Source organism: Alligator sinensis, unplaced genomic scaffold (genome assembly GCF_000455745.1).
Source record: "Alligator sinensis unplaced genomic scaffold, ASM45574v1 scaffold476_1, whole genome shotgun sequence".
In the NCBI taxonomy this organism is placed as follows: Eukaryota; Metazoa; Chordata; order Crocodylia; family Alligatoridae; genus Alligator; species Alligator sinensis.
This window is the reverse complement of record NW_005842444.1, coordinates 856,568-871,217: the sequence shown is the minus strand read 5'-3', so window position 1 is coordinate 871,217 and position 14,650 is coordinate 856,568. Positions and strand designations below refer to the sequence as shown.

The 14,650-nt window shown below is 40.1% G+C and overlaps 1 protein-coding gene across 2 annotated transcripts in view; it reads left to right on the top strand.

The window, feature by feature from the left end:
- The window catches only part of LOC102369062 (transient receptor potential cation channel subfamily M member 7-like), a 57,848-nt gene that overhangs the window by 31,185 nt on the left and 12,013 nt on the right, over nucleotides 1-14,650 (top strand). For both annotated transcript variants that reach the window (XR_001358582.2, XM_006030410.3), the window contains exons 2-3: nucleotides 11,775-11,854; nucleotides 13,847-13,885. The gene's annotated coding sequence lies outside the window, so the exon portion shown is untranslated. The remainder of the gene's footprint in view (nucleotides 1-11,774; nucleotides 11,855-13,846; nucleotides 13,886-14,650) is intronic.

Sequence of the window (14,650 nt, the reverse complement as noted above, 5' to 3'; positions counted from 1 at the left end):
TTATAGGACAGATACATTTTACTTTGCAATAATCAGTTGTAGAAGATTAACATGTAAAAAAACTAGTTCATACATGGTTATGACTGCAGAAGTCATACTACAAATCCATTAGACCCTGTTTTCAGTCATTCAGATATTTCATTGCTGAAATTATCTATGGTTGTCCTCTGCCCAGGAACAAATTCATTTTGTAAAGTTGTAGGGAGGGTGCAGGAGTTGAGCTTGCATTCAAACTTCAAATGAATATATGGAGGTGCAAAGCATGAATACCATGGATGTCTTTTTGCATGCAAGTAGTAGGTTTTTCAATGTTGTTCTCTGCTGCCAGGCTTATAGTGATGAAGGATTTCCCACCTTGCAGAGCACATGCTACAGAGACTTGCCATCCAAAAACGAGCTGGTCTGCAGGTGCCTTGCAGAAACAAAATGCTGGGCTTGAACAGTGCAGGGTGATTTCTGTGTTGGGGGTCATCATGCAAGTAAACCTCAAGATAGAGTGGACTGATAGGTTTTAGAGGCTACTGTTTTCCAAGGAGATTTTTATTATTACATATATGCTTAGGTGAACAGAATGAAAGTACATGTAAAATATATACAGAATTCATTGTTGTCCCATGAAAATGTTACCGGCAAGGGAAAAAACCTACAAAACAAGATTAACACTTCTGCGTTCTGTTTTCTTTCTTTTTGGATATAAATATTAGGGCATGTGTTTAAATGTTGCTGCCAGAGTCTACGATAAAATTGTGAATTTATTCGACTGTGTAATCGAGCAGTCGTGCGACTCATTTTAGTGATTCCTGGAGGATACAAGCCCCAAAATGCACTTTATCTTGCAATGAGAAATGTGATGTTTTTTAAGAGTTGGGGTTTATACAAGATAGCAACTATTTCAAAGGAGGAATTTATGTAAAATAGGGGATCCTGTGATTTTTTTCTATGGAAACACCAGGCTCAGAATCCTTTGTGGGCAAGATTATATAAATTGGTTAGTGAATTTGGATGTTTAGTCAACACTTGTCCTTGCTGTTGTTTCATCCTCCAAATTCTGAACCCCCATTCTCTGCAAATGGGACCTTCTGAAACCCTGGGGTTTAAAAGATCACAATTTAAAGGAGTAATTTGAAATGGATTCTTAAATTTGATTTTGCTAGTTATCCTGTTCTGGTATTTAATTCCTAAAATAGACTAAAGATTTCTTAAGATGATATCTTTTATTGGACCAACTGTGTGGTTGAGATATAGTTAGATAAGCTTTTGAATGCAAGGCAGCCTTCTTCAGGTCTGAGCAGAGCAATTCAAACGCAGCATGGTAAAGAACCAGTTTTAGGAGGGGTTGAGAGAAACTGCCAGGAGTGGCAGACACATAATTAGTCAAAGAAAAAAAAATTACTGGAAGATCAAGGCTTATCAAAAGGGAGGAGGGGTCATTCTCACCTTTCATGTGTGGAAAAAATTCAGGAGTCTGGAAAATAATTACTAAGTACTCCTATCAGTGTTTTGTCCTTGGTTCTTAATGTCCAGCTAGCTTATGAATTTTGTCCCAAGTTTGTCTTTTGTAGATGTTAGGTCAATTTCCCTTGAGTATGAGGATAGTGAGGACAGAGGGGGAGTGATTGCTCTGCAAGAAATGTGTGCGTCTCTCTACTTTTTATATTTTTGTATTATATTATTATTAATCATCCCCAAGCACAGGAAAAAAGCTGTGATCTACAGTCAGGCCCTCAGATACCACAACATCTGCTTTGAGGAAAATACTTGTGATGCCTGACTGGCCAGCCTAAAATCTGCCTTTAATGCAAGGACACTCCCATAGAGAAATAGACCATACATTTGAAAGAGCTATCCAGATACCCCAGAGTATCCTGCTACAATACACCTGCAACTGCACACCTCTCGTGGTCATCTACCACCCCACGCTGGAAGAATCAGAAGAATCATCAAACTACAGCCTATACTGGACAAAGACCAGACCTTGAGAGAAATATTCCCAACACCTCTGTTCCTGGTTTTCAAAATGCTCCCTAACCTTAACCCATCTTATCATCTGAAGCAAACTTCCCACTGCCCAGAAGACATTGTGGGACACGGCCTTGCTTTGGCAAGAAATGCTTTACTTGTCAGCACATCTCCTCTGCCATTACTATCAGCAGCCTCCATAACAAAACCATCAGAATCCATGGTTCCTACCTATGCTTTTTCCCAAAAGGTGATATACCTGATCCAATACACCAAGGGTCCCCATGACAACTGCATAGGTGAAACTAAACAGTAACTTTATGCCAGAATGAGCTCTTGTGGAAAAAAAAAAACACTCGCACCATTAGAAGCACATTTCTCAAAGAACAACAACTTGCTCCCTGACCATACTATGATCATGCTAGAGAGAAATCTAGCTACATCTTTAGAAGGTGAATAAAAATGCATAAGCAGGCTGGAAACTAAGAAATTAAAGACAAAACATTGATACGTTGTATAGCACATTATAATTTTCCTGACTCCTGAATTTTTTCCGCACATGAAAGGTGAGAATGATGCCTCCTCCCTTTTGATCAGCTTGTTTTCTTTTTGCTAATTATGTGTCTGCTGCTCCTGGCAGTTTCTCTGACCCCCTCCAAAAGCTGTTCTTTACCATGCTGTATTTGGCTTGTTCTGCTCAGACCTAAAGAAGAATGTCTTGCATTCAAAAGCTTGTCTAACTGTATCCCAACCATATAGTTGGTCCAATAAAGATATCACCCCTAAAAATTCTTGACACTTGCATAATTTCTGGACCATGACTCTTGCTCTAAAATAGATTGTATGTTTCACTACTTTTTAGTTTGTATTGCACTTGTTAGTCAAACTTAAGATTTTCTGTACAGTTTTTTTTTTTTCTACTAAGCTTTCACATTTAAAATGCTTGTTATTTAAGTCTTGGACCTCATTAAAATCCATATGCCAAGAGTACTGTGGACCCGAAACACAAAATTTATAGGGATATAGCTTATGGTGTGTTGGTAATCAACATCACTTTTCAATAGATGACTTAAAGAAGTCAAGAAAACTGAAATTTGATATGGATATATTCTTCCAACAGTAGTATTATTGAGTGGTATTTATGGTTCTATGTTACTAAAATGCTTTTGAATATCACTGTTAGTAGCCTATATTTTCAATTTAGAAGACTGTATTGTGTCTTGTTCTTGAAAAATTCAATATGTATTCGCAGAATTATTGCGAACTGTTGTTATATAACGAAAACCTAAAAAACTTTTTTTGACACCAATTTTATTTTGAAATATTGAGACATGCCACCGAAGGAAGTCTTTAATAATGCAGCCTTATCCCCTGTTGCTTCAGACCCCTTGGCAGATGCTTATTTTTAAGCATAAATAGGCTAATAGAAGTCAACAGGAAGTAAGTTCTGTACCCCCTTGAATACTCTTGGGATCAGGGTTTTATACTTAATCTTATACAGTTGTGTAAACATCAAATATATTACCGATATTATTCAATGATTTAAAAAAAATTAAGAGTCAAGCCTTAGTGTTGCCTCTCAGTACATTTGCATTTTATGTATTTTTTCTCTATATGATTTTTGTGTGACAGTCTTTTATTCCATACTGAAAATTGCAGTTCATATTAGCCATAAATTTGCTTTTTAACCAAAGAAATGTACATTGTGTGTATTTTAAAATAAATGCCTTGAAAATCTCTTTAGTTCTTTTAACATTATTCGGAAAGAGCTTTTAACAGTTTTGAAATAGCTGTTCAGAAGTCTGAAACAGCATATTATCCATTAACAAATGAAAGGGGAGTCATTTCAGAAATAGGATCTCATTCTAGCAATAAATAAAATGAATATTTTGCAGTCTTAAAAGTGCATATTTATAAGTGTAATTTGCTGTTCACTAAATCTTTCTGGCAGATTTATTTCATACTAATGCAAACTTTTGTTAGGAGGTCACGTAGAACAGGAAAAGCGTTACCTGTGTAGAAAGTTGTTCAGATGAGTTGTTTGCTATTTCTCACTGTACACACACTATTTCTCATTAATCTGTTTCTCCCCCCCCCCCCCCCCCGACACACACAATCTTGTGTGTTAAACAGGTTGGCCTCTACCATTATGTTAAATGAAATTGGTTGGTTTTTTTTCTTTTTGAGACCTGATCTCATGCTGTACTTTGGCGGTGGCTTGTTGTTGTAACCTGCTATATTCAAAACCTTAAATTAAAGTTAACTGCGTGTTATAAAATTGGTTCTGCAAAGGAACCTGCTAGTGTGTTTCTACTATGGATTTTGGTAAAGGTAAAATAAGGAGTTCCTGGTATCTTGATCAGGTATTGTAGAATACTTCTTTTGGTATTTATTGCTATCTTGAAATCTAATTTTATTGCTAATAGCAAAAATTCCTAGCACTAAAGCAGCCATTGTGGAACTTGGATTAACTGTAAAAAAAAAAAAAAAAATAATTTACCTTCTGGAAAAAACAGTTCTTGCTTGACAATGAAACACATTTTTCTAGTCTTGAAATACTGTTATATGAACTACATTCAGCTAAGACTTGTTGAGATTTGAGATTTCCTAGGTAGCATTTATAAGTTAATTAATGACACTTTTTTGTCATAGTTTGTGAAATGCTTTTAGAAAATTCTAATTTTCTGAGAGTGCTTAACATTTTTTAATGAATTTCATGGTGTGAAGATACCTGTATTAGTTTAGTGAATCAGAGAATTCAGATTTAGTATTAATATTAAATAAAACATGCTGAAGGCTCATAATGTCTTTTGAAATTCCTTGGCAAATACTCAGTACATTTCAAAATTCTGATTTAAGTTGCAAAACAGTGTGATTAGAGGATTGGGAATTGGGCTGTCATAATAATCTTATTTTCTCAAAAGATGTAACATTTTTTTTTTTGTATGGTAGCACTAAAACATGCTCACTTCAAACCTTGTCTATTGTGAAATAATGGTGTTTACCTTGGGCGTGTGAGATCTTATTTAAAAACATTTTTTTTTTTTTTTTGGAAGGATTTTCAGATATAAATTTTCTACTTTTAGATAAAAAGTGCTGAGTATCAGTGGAAGTCAGTCTTGCTAATAGTTGCAGTGAATGAGTGTTTTCTCAAACAAAGAAAGAGATGGTACTCTGGAAACATCAGATTCATTAACTCTCCATGCTCTTTCAGTTGTTTTACTATGTTGCAAACTCAAAATGAAAGGAAATAAAATTTGGAGTAAAATGTAAAAAATATTACTTTAAAGTATGCAAATGTATTTTGTATTTCACAGTTCATATTTTTCTGGTTAATAGCAATACCATAGTGAACCATTGACAAATTTTCTAGAAGTGACTTCCTCTTGTTGCTACTATGTCTACCACCTGTGCGGGCCGGCTCCCGATCCCATCCTCGCCATGTGCGAGCCGGGCCCGTCTTTGCGCATGCGGACTGTGGCCAGCAGCCCGGGCACGCGGGGCTGAAGAAAACCGCGGGGCAGTAAGGTACGCGCGAGCTAGAATCAGTTACGGAGGCGTAATGGTTGATTGAAAAGATTATTTACTCACACCCAAGGTGGTCGCGGTGTAGGCTGGACAGCTTTCCAGGCGCAGCTCCGCTTGAATCCTCGTTGGAGGACTCTGACAAACTCGGTTCTTTGACCCCAGAGTGGTTTAGGTTCCGCGGGTTCGGCAATTCTTTCCTCACGGAGTGGCTGAATCTCCGTGGGTTCTGTTCGGTTCCCAGGTCCCCCGGAGCTGTTAAGACTCCGTGGGTTCGAAAATTGGGTATATAGGATAGGGATACGTCTAGGATTGCGCTTGGTGACGGGGAGAGGCTAGAAGCTAAACAGACCTCCGTTGCCTGCTTAAGAAAGGTGCGTTGGGTCCGCAAGGGTCCACATCGCTTGGAGATCTTCACACAGCGCGAAGTCTCCTCCTCCTGGCGAGTTCTGTCTCTCTCCAGGTTTCCTCTCTCTCCGACTTGGGCGGAAACTACCCAAGCCTTTTGTACGGCTAGCAAGCCAATAGCTAGCCGCCACGTATGCCTACATTTAGAACAGGCCAATAATGTGGCACGAATCTAAATACAAATGGCGGGAACTCCTTTGCACCGTGCATCACTATGATGCAAAAGAAATGCACCATGCAAAGAAGGCTACAAACGGCGGGAAATACTCTTTTGCACGCGGGTTCTCTTATTGCAGCAGAAAACTCTACCGTGCAAAAAAGCTGCAATTTGGCGGGAACATAATTTAGCAGTGCCGAAGCGCACACAAACAAAAAACCACAACTTTGGGTTGTGACACCACCCATTCCAGAAAAAGAAAAAAATAACTAGGATTGGTATTCCTTACAGGCAGAACTTTCCTACACACATGCATCCATGCACACACTCTCGATTTTAATTTACCAGGAAAAATGGTGACTTCAAAAAACGCCCCACCCACCTTCAAAAAACAAACCTTAAATTATACTGCTAAACTGATTTGAAACAGAATCCAGAAATTTAAGTTAATTTTCACAGCCAGTTGCTTAACCAGTTAAATTTTAATCCATTTTTCAGCCCTAATGAGTAAATTGTTTTTAATGTGTGTGTTTGGTTGTTTTTTTCTTGTGTAGACTGTATTACAAAAGTACTTGCAGGTCACCTTGCTTTCCTATGTCAGATTGGGATTTGAATGGATTTGTGAGCTATAACAAGATTATAATTCTAACTAGACTTGTAAAATTACTTGAACCTGTAATGGGGCCTGAAAGTTGCGGGGGGGTGTCTCTCCTTTCGTAGCCCATTTGGGTTGAAGGTAAAGCATGAGGATTGTTTTTTTAGTCTGAATCGGCAGAGCAGCATCAAGAGAATGTTTGTTCCAGTAAATTTCCATATGGGAAGTTGCTGTGTTTCTGATCCCTTATCCCAAGAACCAGAAGGAGCCACCGATTATTCTTGTCAATTAAGTTTGACAAGTTGAATTGACAACAAAGAAAATATCTCCTTATTCCTTATCATGAGGCAGCATCTGCTCACCATTGCCCTTTTCTTGTCCTGGGCCAGCAGTTTCATCACTTTATCTCCTACCCCTCTGATTTATGATGTCTGACCCCTCTTGGTTGGCTTTTTACTAGAGGTGCACCAATACATCGGTCCAATATTAGGTCAGCACCAATATAAAGAAATTTGACTATCGGAAATTGGCTTTTTTGCATGATGTGGCCGATTAAACACGTGCAGCTGCAGCGCAGCATGTAGGCAGTGAGGAGCACAGCCCGGCAGCTTGGAGAGCTGCATCCAGCTGGTAAACCTGTTGTGGTGGAAGAGGAGAGGGGAGGGAAAGGGGCATGTGGGGTGCAGATCAGGGCCTCTGTGGTGAGGGAGGGAGTAGGACAGGGGCAGGTGCTGCTCAGCTGGGGTAGGTTGGGGCACAGGGAGAAGGGTGTGGCTTCTGCTGCTGCATGTACCCTGGGAGGGCATGGGGGGGTGTAACCCCCCAGATTTGCGCAGGGCGGGGCAGGCTGCATCTGCGGCTGGGGCCAGGGGTTGGCTGGCTTGTGCTCAGGGCAGGCAGCAGCGGTGCTAGGAGGGGGATTTGGGGGGGGCTATAGAAAATTTTGGGGTGGCTGCAGCCCCTCCCTATAGCCCCCCTCCCAGCACTGCCGCTGCCTGCCCTGAGGACAGCTTGGCCTAGTCCTTGCTGGGAAGAGCCTGACACAGCCATGGCTCATGCCTGCCCTGCCTCACACAGATCCCTCCCCCCGCTCCCTCCCCATGCCTTGCAAGGGTGTGTGCAGCAGCAGGAAATGCTCCCTGGACAAGCCATGGCTTCATCCCATGACCACCTGCCATGGCTGGGCAGTGCCTGCCCCAACCCCAGCCTTCCTCCCTCACTGCAGGGGCCTTGATCTCCTCCTCTCCTTCCCTTCCCTTCCCTTCTCCCTCCCCTTCCACCACAACAGACTTACTAGCCAGACACTGCTCCTCAAGCTAGCTAGGCTGTGTATTGGAAATCGGATTAGTATCGGCCAATACGCCTCCATAAAAATCGACTATCGGTATTGCCCCCCAGAATCTCTGTTGGTGCTTCCCTACTTTTTACCTATTCTCTCTTGCCATAGTCATCTGTTGGGAGGCTGAGGAAGTGAAGGACAACCCAGGTGCTGAAAGTATTTGGCAGGCTTTTTTCTTCTGTTCTCATGTAATTTTTTTGTTTAGCTCCTATATTTTTTCTTTTGTGTCTTAGAGTTGGTGTGTTGATGTAACACTGATGGTTCAATAAATGTGTCAGAAACAAGCGTTTTTTTGGTGATAGCTTTTTGAAAAAAAAAAATTATTTTATTGGCCCAAGTATATAATTAGGAGAGACACTGGACAAACTGGTCCAAAGTGCTCAAAAGCTTGCCTAACATCTTTACCAAATCTGTTGGACCATTAAAAAATATAGCCAACCCAAATATAACCTGCCCCCCCAAAACCAATGAAAACAACAACCCCAGACTTTCTTTGTCTCTCTGTCGGTCTGTCTTAGTTCTTTTTTCCTTTGTTTTTTAATACTTTTTCAATTTCAGTTCTGCCCACTTTTTCTACTTGGGTTTTTACCCTGTCTGACTTTTTGCTAACTCAGTTCCATTTTTCTGTCCCTACCCCCCCATTTCTGTGATATCGCCTCAGATTTTCCTTTGGTCTAATCTCTTCCATCCTACCTCCCCTTTTCATGGACACCTTTACTCATCTATCCTGAAAGTAGTACATTCTTCCTTGACCCTCTCGGTTATCAGAGCTGCTTTAGAAAGGAAGGGGTGGGGACAGGGTGGTAGCCTGGAGGAGCCTGTGGATTGGCCTGACAGATTCTGTATCCAGATAATGTATTTCTTAGAGTATTTGGTTACTAACTAGGCTTGTCCAGTGTAGTGGCTCTGATCCTATCAGATTTCAAACAGGATGCTTTAAGAATATTGTATTCTCATTTGTGTTTGGAGGTGGGGAAGAAGGAGAAATGTCCAGCAGCGAGGACAGCAGCTAAGAGGACCATGTTTTCCACATGCCCCGAGATAAGACATTCGCCCTGTTTTTGGAAAGCAGAATGTAGAAAAAAAAGATTTTTCTCATGGCCCAGAGTGAACTGCATGTGGCTGCTTGCTGGCTCACAGCCAGTTCACTGGCTCTGCAGGAAAAAGCTACCATATTAACCCTTTCACAGCCACAGCTGAATTGGCAGCAGCTTTTCGCTGCTCAGTTAAAAGCTACTGTCAATTCAGCAGTGACTGAGAGACAGTTAACAGTGGACTTTGACCCTGTTGCTTTCTGGTTCAGAGAGAAGTGGCAGCTATTGCAGCACCACATCTCTGCTTCTATTCTGCTCTAGCAAAGAAAACTACCTCTCTGCTTAAGACTTGCACCCAAAATTTTGGAGGGCTGGCTTTTGGGAAAGGGTGCATGTGGTTTGTTAGGGGTTGTCAACCGGGGGTATGTGTACCCCTGGGGATACTTGAGAAAGCCCTAGGGGGTACTTGTGGGCAGTCGAGGATGGAGTACTACCACCCTGCGCTGCTACCTCCCTAGGAACAGGGCTGGGGTGGGGCAAGGGCAGTGGTGCCCATCTGTGGGCTGCACAGGTGCTGCCTGGCCTGTTGGACACGGAAGTGGGGGGAGGGGAATGTTGCACATGGCGGTGGTGGCGGCCACCATCCACCACCCCGTGCTGCCACTGCTCTGCATCTGGCTGCACATCCCCTGCCACCCCTCCCCACTCTGTTTCCAGCCATTGGGAGTACACTTATTAAAAAAGGTTGAAAACCGCTGTGGTATGTGAATAAATACAGTATGTAGTTCCTATGTCAACAAGCTCACAATCAAATCGGCTAAAAAAACATGGTGTAGGGTGCTTTTGTGAAGAATAATGTAGAAAGATCCATCTTTGGTGGAAATTTTTAAAAAGGGGGAAGGTAGCTTGGTGGTCAAGGAGGAGGAGTTAACTAACAGTTCTATTTATTTGCTATATGTAGTTTCCTTGGTATTAGAATTTCAATAACTGAAGGATGGTCTGACTTAACTGAGGCTTCTGCATTTCTCTACTCTTACTAGAAATATATATAAAAGAAACAGATTGTAGCTTTGTTTCTGAAGTACTTGGTGACGTGCTGGTAAGTTGAATCTCGTTCCCAACAAGTAGCTGAAACAGCATTCAATGGGCATGATGCAGTTTGTCTGGCAAAGCAATGTTTTTATCTGTAAAGTATGTTACATCATTGTTTAAAGCAACTTAAATAGAATCATGACAGTATCAAAACCAGTGAGCATTTAAGGAAGTAAACAGTTTAATTTTAAGTTTATAGACACCTTTTGAGCTCACCTCAATCTCTGTTGATGATGCTAATTAAATTGTTTATCAAGTGAAAAAGTGTAGGATGTACCTTTTGACAAAGAACAACAGTTAAGCTACTTTATTGTAACTAGAAATGAGTGGTAGGTTTATAATGAAACAGACTGAAGTTTACACTTGTTTCAGAATAATTTATTATCATATTGATGAAACATGGAGACTGAAAATACCCAAAACTGTTTTGTTAAACCTTTGCTCACTTATTTTCCTAGTGAATTAATTCAGAATATAACATTTAGCTATTTGCTCACATGTCCATGTATCTTTATTTACGTGTCGGGTGTGGAGGTGTGCATGTTTTTTGTCAGGTGAAATGTTTAATATGTAAGCATTAAGTACCTACTATTTTTGCTATTTGGAATACCCTTAAAAACATTCCATACTTTGTAATCTCACTTACTTCTACTGAAAAATGAAAGCATGATTTCATTTAACTTAAATTGCACTGCAGTTCAGAATCTTTCAACTTTTAGTGACTTTCAATACTGACAGCAGCAAACAAATGACTTGGTCAGTTTTAGTTGGTGGTATTTCTCTCTGCATCATGTTTCTCCTTAATAAGTAACTGTTCCATGCTGAACTCTAATTTTGAGAATGTACTTAATAAAAATATCTAGATTTTCATAAGTGACTTGTGATTCTGCTTACCTAGGTACCCAAGCAGACACAGAAGGGATCTTATTTTCAGAGAGAAAGTATTTAGTGAAAATCAAAGCACTGAGATTGTCAGTACTTGATTTTTGAAAATCTTAGCCTTCATTTTTCTTTATCAGCGTCTGAAAAAATGCACATTGATCCATGACTATATAAATGTGACACCTTTGGTTTAATGCAGGGAAGGGCAAAATATGGTCTGTGGCCTGGATTCGGCCCACAAACAGATTTGATCTGGCTGGCAGACAGGCAGCTGCCACCTTATTGCATCTGGCAGTGGGTTCCGGCTGCTGTGTATTGCTGGGCAGATGGTCAGGGCTGTTTTTGCTGCACTGGTCGGGTGGGTGGGACTGCTTCTGCTCTTGATGCAGCAGCATCAGCTGTGGACCCAGATGGAGACTTCCACTGTGGCAGGCAAACGGTGGTGTCAGCTGGGGGTGTAGCAAGCAGGTTCTGAAACCCAGACTTGGAACCTGCCAGCGGCACCCAAGGCTGACACCACCACCCACCTGTCATGGCGGAAGTCCCCATCTGGGTCCACAGCTGAGCATCAGGGCTCCTGGTGAACTACAGCTCCAGCCAGGTTCTGGAGGGACGGGGAGAGACAGAGGCAGAGAGAGAGATGAACAAGTCACCAAAACTCATTAAGTGGCCCTCCAGCCAAAATAATTGTCTACCCCTAGTTTAATACCTGCTTTTGGCATTTGTGTTGTTGTAACTCTAAAAGATAGAATTGATGGTGTTTTGTATAACTTTATTTTACAGTCCCAGAAATCCTGGATAGAAAATACTTTTACCAAGAGGGAATGTGTGTATATTATACCAACTTCAAAGGACCCCCACAGGTAAACTAGAATTTATAAAAGACTTCATCACATATGATTTAACTACTGATACGGAAGGTAATTGAACTAACTATTCTTGAAACATGAATGTCATTGTCTTTTAATCTGTAAAAGGGAAATCCTGATTTTTCTCAGTTTTGATGCTTAAAGTTTTATGAGACCTTTCAGACTTCAGTGAAAGTCCTCTGACATTTCCTAATTTGATCATGTTACCTTCTTATCTTTGTTGGTGCTGGTAGCAGGCAGAAATGGTCTATGCTATGTCTTGTTGCACACCTCTAAAGAATCAGAAAGCACTACAAAAGTGTACTTTAAGGGACTGATAGAAGAATAGTGTGTGAGAGCCTGCAGGGAATGCATTTTCATGCTGAAGATGTGGCATCTTGGAGATGGGGAGAAATAACCTGACAGTGTTGCTCCAAGTGATAAGGAAAGCTATGTGTAGAAAAAAGAGAACACATAACAAGGAAGAGAGGAGTGTAAAAAGAACTGAACAGAATCCAAGACTGAGAAAAGCTTGCTTCCAGAACAGACAATTCGGATATCACAAAGTAGCATGAAGTATATCATCCTTCCCTCATTCAAACCCTCTAGGAGAAAAATATCAAAAGTGAGAAGATGAAAGGAAAAGTCAGAAATGGTAATGAAATGTCTAGAGGTGTTATGGGAATTAATTATGATGAAAATATTTTTAAAGCCCAATCATATTCAAGAAAACATTTGGATGTGAAAAGGTATGATTTGGGGCATATAAAACAATAACATCAATGCTTTTTAACTTGATCTCTAATAATATCTAAACAAGATATGTGAAACTAAAAAACTTTCAGCTGAAAAGGTTGTGTCACATCTGGAACATCTTTTGTGAGACTTGCAGGTGTGGAATGCCATAAAGACAGATGGGTTCTTAAAAGAGCTTAACTCATTGTGAACTTTGTTTCTAGCATCTTGCTGACTTACATGGCCATTACATTCTGAACAGTGAATAGATTAAATCTTTTGTTACATCATGTTATATGGCAATTTCTTCCAAAAAGTAAATGTAAAATATCTGTTATTTCTAATACTAGTGACAGTCTATAATAATATGCTGTACAGGATCCCCAGCATCATGAATTTTATTTCCTGGAATATTCAAGTCGAATAAAGGAAACTGACTGACTAAATACTTCAGTCTGTGAAATGCATTGCAAATTATTCATCACATTCCTTGGAACCATAGGACCCTGGGAAGCTTTTAGAATTTATTACCATGATAGGATTGAGGCACATGGAAAGTTTGCAAATGTAAGCAGTGTAATTAGGAAGTTGTTAAAATTTCCAGAGCATTTCAGAAGGAACAAAATGATCGTTCAGCACTTGTCTCAAAGTTTATTATATAAGTGAATTTCCACGTTTGGCCAATTGATTAATTCTCCTTTGGACTTTTAAAAAATATTTTACTGTAGTTCCTGAAATATGCATAAGGGAGTAAAATGTAAGGAAACCATGTTTTGGCTGTTTTGTTGAAGTTATTTTGTTTAGCCTGTTGTATATGTCATTAAAAAAAAACCACTACCTTTACAGCTACTTACGTTGAAAATAAAATATTCAGAAAAATTTGTTTGAATGTAGCCTCCAAAGATGGCAAAACAAAAACTTATAGCTTGCTTGTATACTTCACTTTACTATCACACTCTTTTCAGTGTTCAGTATTATACATTGTACTTTTTAGTGGGCATACGTGCAAATTATTTTTAATTTAAGTTTTATTTTATTGAAAGTTGCCTATATGTTAAGCCACAAAGTACAAAAGTATAATCTTTATTTTTTCTATACCATAAATATGTTAATCTTAAGAAACTGCACAGTAAGAAAAATTGAAAATAAATGTGTTTGATGGAAAGCTAGTCACACATTTTCTATATTGATAATATATTTTTTTTAAGTTATCTTCTGTAGGCACTATAAATGTTTAAAAATTTAAAATACAAGTTTGGGTTTTTTTCTTAGATGTGTTCCAGGATGTCAGATTTGTCAGCAGCTTGTCAGGTAAGCAGTTCTTTACTTGTTTTTAATAAAAATGTTTATGGTTTTGGCACATTATTAGTCAGATGGACTACAGTGTTTTAAAAGATTTTCATCAATATTAAGCGTTTCTGAACAAGGTAGTCTTTAAGGTGCTCTCCTACTCTGCCTTCTATTAATATTACAATATGAGTAGACATGTAAGTCTGTACAGAATACAACCTCTGAGGAAAGAGAAGCTGTATGTAGTATGCAGATGATTGTTTTAAAAATTGTATAGGGAAAAGGTAATGTAGACTAACATTCGAAGTAATAGTCAAATCTTGGCTGATGCTTATGTTCTGTACTCATTAGGGCTGTGTGACATTTTGGTCACTGATTCGATCTGGTAGAGATTTGGCCTGATTCAGTGGCCGAATCTCCGAATCCGAATTGAATTAGGAATCGAATCGGAACCCTCCGAATCAATTCGGAGAGATTCGATAATTCAGACACACACAGCTTTAAATGTTTTTTCTACATACCTCAAGGTACCAGGCAGCTCATGAACACTGCGATAGTGGGACAGATGGAGCATCCCATGGGAGCATAGGTGGGGGGTCCCCAGTGCGCTTGGTGGAGGACCTGGAAGTGGACCAGAAGCATTTCCCCCAGGCCCCGGGTCCACCATGGAGTGCGCAGGGGACCCCTGCCCCCCGGCTGGCCAACTGGTACCTCCTGGGCCTGGGGGGGGGGACACCCGGGGCCCCCCAGTGGCTGATCGCCGAGCCAGGACCGGCGGGGGGGGGG